Raw genomic sequence first — 5,349 nt, 5'->3', positions numbered from 1 at the left:
GTTTACGTAACATGCCACAACAATAGATAACAAACGGATAGCTGCAGCTGCTGGCGAAATCGCTGTACGCAAACACGTACTGTGACTTCAGCAACACCTGCGTCTGTATGCGCCTAAAACTGCTAGTTCTGTCCAGCGTCTCTAGGCAACTGGACTGTGGCGCAGCGCTGAAGCTTGAATGCTCGTAGTGTATGGCCAGAACGCGCAGTTGTCTAGAGCGCGCAAATACTGCAATGCATGGCTAGTTTGCGCCACTTACTGGAAGCAACTCAATCAATCAATCAATCAATCAATCAATCAATCAATCAATCAATCAATCAATCAATCAATCAATCAATCAATCAATCAATCAATCAATCAATCAATCAATCAATCAATCAATTGTATATATTACGCTACCGGGGTTTCAATACTCATACGCACAAAATAAAATAAAAATAATTTCCAAAGTAATGCACAGGATTATAAAAAAATGGAAGGAAAGAAATGTTAATCTAAAGAAAAGTAGAACTTTAAAGAAAAGGCAGAGGCGGGAACACATGCGGCTTGACGAAATATCATGAAGTTTAACAGTTCTTTTTATAGATGCAATTCTAGCATATTGAAAATAATTTGATGAAGTGAAGCGCCCTACACCATTCTTAACACTTTCCAGTGCAAGAAGTAATGAAGGTTGAGACACGTCGCAAATGGCTGAGGCATACTCTAATTTTGAGCGAACCATTATGTAGATAAATTGTTAACTTGAAGGGACACTAAAGAGGAATATAACTTGAGCTGAATTAGGCAAATTACCTTTCTACAATGCAAATAAGAGCCATCCTTACCGCGACAGGTGGCAGTTGATGAGCCAGAAAAGACGCGAAACGTAAAGGCTGGTGGCGACGCCACTCTGCGGTTCTCGCACTATAGCATGCCGTTACTTCATGGATTTTGATGGCGTCTGCTTGGGTCCAGTTAACTTTCTATCGTTAAAAAGGGCTACATTGCATCCTAAAGGAGAGAAATACCGATCTGATCAAGTTTTGAGAACATCTACTACGCTACAATGACCGAAATACGAGAAAATACTTCGAAATCTGTGACGTCACACTGGCATGCAGACGCTGAAGCTTCGGGATGACATTAAAATGTATTAAGAGATGTACGGAAGCCAATGAAAATGATTGTTAAAGTGAAGACCCCCCCCCCCCCCCCGCCCCTCTTTCACTTCTTCGGACCGCATAAATCAAATGGACACACTAGCAACGCTTCCAAAATATACTGCAGACCTCGGTAACAGTGTTCAATGATGGTGGCTCAAATTATCGTCGACATATTTTGGTAGACGGGATGAGGGCTTGATGACCGCGACAACGGTGTGACGAATATTGAATTACGACGATGGAGGAGCAAACGGCATGACGACAACGGAATCACGACAGCGCGACTACGTTGGCATGGCAATGGGTACCTGAATAGACCGTGTCTCTGCTCAAGATGGAGAAACCGTCGCTGTCGCCGCCATCTTGGATCAAACGCGGGAAGCCGTGCCAAGGCCCGTGTTCTGATTGTCGCTTTTTACGAAACAGCAACGTCCAAATTTCGATGACTGTTGAATATTAGTCCTTAAGTGTGCAGTTTGCATTCCTGTATACCCATGAAGGACCAAACAATAGCACACATCTCTTTAAAGAAAGATATCTCGTTCAAGCATCATAGCATGGAAATATTACGCTAATTACCTAAACCGACAAGCTTAAGAAATTGAATATAAAGAAAGGTCTCAAAAGAACATATTTATGCTAGCTGCTCTGATTTCTAATAGGTAGAAAGCCAAACACACGTTACTTTGCAACATAACCTTCCACCGTTGTATGGCTCAGAATACATACAGTTGACATAGCAGAGCAGAGGTTACCTGCCACATTATTCACATACAAAACATGCCATTTAAATTGTACTGAGAATTTTTTTCGAAATTGTTACTTTCTCAAGGCTGTGAGCGAAGAAAATCAATTAAGTTACATATACAAATTAAACACATTACCTATTGGCTCAACATTTTTTACTAAACACAGCTATCAAAAATGCCATGGGTGAGTACACAAGCCAAGCATTCATTCTTCAAATGTTGGTAATATGGGTGGGCGGATAATTCTTAATTTCTACTATGAGTCAAATAGTTGAATTCCGGAGTCTTACGTGCCGAAAACACGATATGATTAAAGGCACGCTGTATTTTTGACCACCAGGGGATACTTAAGGTATCCCCCAACGCACGGGACACGGGCGTTTTTGCACTTCGCCCCAATCGAAATGCGGCCACCGCAGCCGGGATCCGATCCTGCGACCTCGTGCTTAGCAGCGCAATACCATTGCCGCTGAGCCACTGCGGCGGGTTGAGTCGGGTAGTTACTTCTATTCTATTCGTATTTGACTCGAGAATTCACTATTCGACTTTGTCGAATATTAGTTTCTTTCGGATAAGTAATGGATAAAAACAGTTGTTGGAGTGTCGAGGAAAACATAAGTGATGTGAGGATTGTTCCGAATTATTTTGCTGCAGCTGCGGTTGTTGCGCTGGGGCACCACTTTCTAAAAGAACGCGCGGGGCAGAAAGCTTTTGCTTAAGAATTTCCCGTATTCAGCAACAATGGATCGGTTTTAGGTAGCCTATATGTGCGGAGTTTTTTCGATTTGTTATATGGCCCGAATCACCTGAGGCACCATGGCAATGACTAATGAAAGACGGGAACTATGGCCAGATGCACGTGCAGTGTTGTGGTCGCAAAAGGAGAGAAGCGTTACGCGACAGTACCGCCCAATGTTTTAAAGCTATGTAAACATGGTGATTCAGGCCAAATAACGAATCGAAAGAAATCGCATTGAATCGAAAGAAATCGGCATATGTAGGCTGCCTAAATGTGGACAAGCAAGCCAGGCTAACCCCGCTTGGTGAACCACCACCGTTATCGGCACCACCATCGGGCAAAGCAGCACTAGTCGAGAATGAGAAACAGCACATTGATAGGTTTTATGCGGAATTACTACAACAGATGTAAGTCGGACACTGAAATCCCGTGCGCGAGCCATGTGCCGGCCCGTATACGTGGCCCACTACAGTCGAGAAGAACTAAACTGTGAGGCTGTGAGGTGTTGGTGAATCTGTTTACAGCTAAATGCTGGAAATCTTGCTTGGTAATCCTGCGTCGTGCTTTCACGTTGGGTCAGCTTCTGGTATAGGCGCCGTGCACGCCGACGGACGCGCCACTGGTGGCGGCCTTGTGCAAAACACGCGGGAGAGGAGCCTGGCCCGCGCCGTAGTTTGTTGTGTCGTTGATCATGCTTCTCAGTCTTATTCACGTTTTCAGAGCAAGATAGGCAACACCATTCGCACGTGTGGGGTGACCAAAGCTTCAGGGAATGTCGAAGAAGAATTGTTGCAGGGTGGGGGGCTCAAATACCGGTGAAAACGTGCCGGGGATACGGTTCTAATCATTCCCGGCAAAGCCTCATCAGCGGGAGCAACGGTAGCAAAAATGGATTGTCACTTCGAAGGGAAAATTCTTGTTCTCATCCTTTCCTTTGTCTCGTAGGTGTTTTTTTCCCCTCGATCATAGACGCGTGAGCAACGAAGTTCGTCTGCAGTGCAGCATGAGGTTTAAAGGCATTTCGCTAAAGTTCAGAACGCTGTTTGCCGCTTATATTGTTGTCCGCTTCTTTGCCGCTTTGCGCTAGCTAGGCAGCACGACTGCACGAGCGCATTGCGTTGTATGTTAAAGATACTGAAGTTTGCAAGAACTGAAATGGTTGGTTTCATGTGGCGCGGTAAATCCTCGCACCAGCTGTCGCGCACTTAATATTTTTACATCTATTTTATGCGTGGCTTTGCACATGTTTAATTGTTGCTAGTTGCTCCATGCATAACTCTTGTCGATTCTTTTGAGCTGCGAAGTTTTCACCCTGCCTTGCTTGTAAAGGGTATAAATCACGCTGTGTCTTATAGAAATGATACCAAGGAAGTGCTTCATTAACAGCTTTATTCTTTTCACCCGAGGGCATCTTAGATATTGTTCGCGTTTTTGGAAATGTGTTTAGAAAATAGGTAGTTCAGGGCGAGAATTGCTAATAGCTGCTGCATATGGTATTTTTGATCCATTTCTCGTTGAAAAGTTCGCGTCCCGTTTGGAAAGTCATCACATCTCGATGCTGCCTGAGCAAACTTAACACGCCGAGTGATTTGTTTGTTTCACAACGTAGCCTCTTCTTGCATGTGAGTTTTGTACTCAACTGAATTCTTTCTTATACTTACGCTGCAGACGACTAAACCGGGCCTTGCGCCAGCACTCATCTACTTTGACTGGCGCTGCTCTGCCTTTAAATATATCATGTGGCACCTCTCTCTAGTAATATAAAAAAGTACTGAAAAGTTAGTCAGTCTTTAGCTTTGTACGTTTCCAAACAGCTCCCTTATGGAATTTAAAATCGCACAAACTGCATCGGGAACGGTAGTTAATCGGCGTATGCAGCAGAATTGCATCGGCGGTACAGCCCTAACATGCGCTTTTATTAACCCGTGTGTTTGGTGACTTCGTAGGCTAGTGTACGCGTTTCCATCAATAAATTGGCAATTACTCTTCTTGAGGCGACTTCGACTGCACTTATTTGGCGATGTCACATGTATTCATCGGCAGAAAAGTCACAACGGCATATGCAGAGATTGCACCGTGCGGATTTGTTTAAGTCTGCACTAACGACGGGTGCTTATTATTCAGGTACAGAAGCAGCATTGCGGCAAGGGTAGAATAAAAAAAACCATCGAGAGATCGCATCACTCAACAAAATTTATCGGCTAGTGAATATGAGCTCCACGTCATGTAAATGGGGTTCATGGCGTTTGTCTGCGGGACACACCTTGCACGTATGTGGACCATGTTGTCCCAAACACCGGTAACATCGTGTTCATACCCGCTCGCACAGACGGCAGCATCTTCCCTAAAGCTGTCACAGCGGAAGCAGCAGCCTGGCACCCGAACAAAGGAGAAATCGCAGCCGCGAACTTGAGCCATCCTTGCTGCAAAGGGTTGTCGTCTGCTACTGCTCCCGCGTGTACTGTTGGAAGCGTCCGCTAGGTGGCTTTCAGTGGCGCCTCTATAGGCGGTGCACGAGGCGTATAATGACGTTCGCTTTCATTCTGGAGAAGAAGCAAAGCTTTCGCCACGGCCCACACTTATCCTACGAGTTGCCGCAATTGCTGTAGGTGCGGCCAGTTGTGAACGTGACACTCGGTCGGGCTGATGGTCCCCCCACCGCCTGCAGTTTCTGGACCGTGTAAGACCGCACTGCATGGGAAGGGGACGCGCATAA

This window comes from Dermacentor variabilis, chromosome 1 (genome assembly GCF_050947875.1).
Source record: "Dermacentor variabilis isolate Ectoservices chromosome 1, ASM5094787v1, whole genome shotgun sequence".
In the NCBI taxonomy this organism is placed as follows: domain Eukaryota; kingdom Metazoa; phylum Arthropoda; class Arachnida; order Ixodida; family Ixodidae; genus Dermacentor; species Dermacentor variabilis.
The sequence above is the reverse complement of the archived record's forward strand: the minus strand, read 5'-3'. Positions refer to the sequence as shown.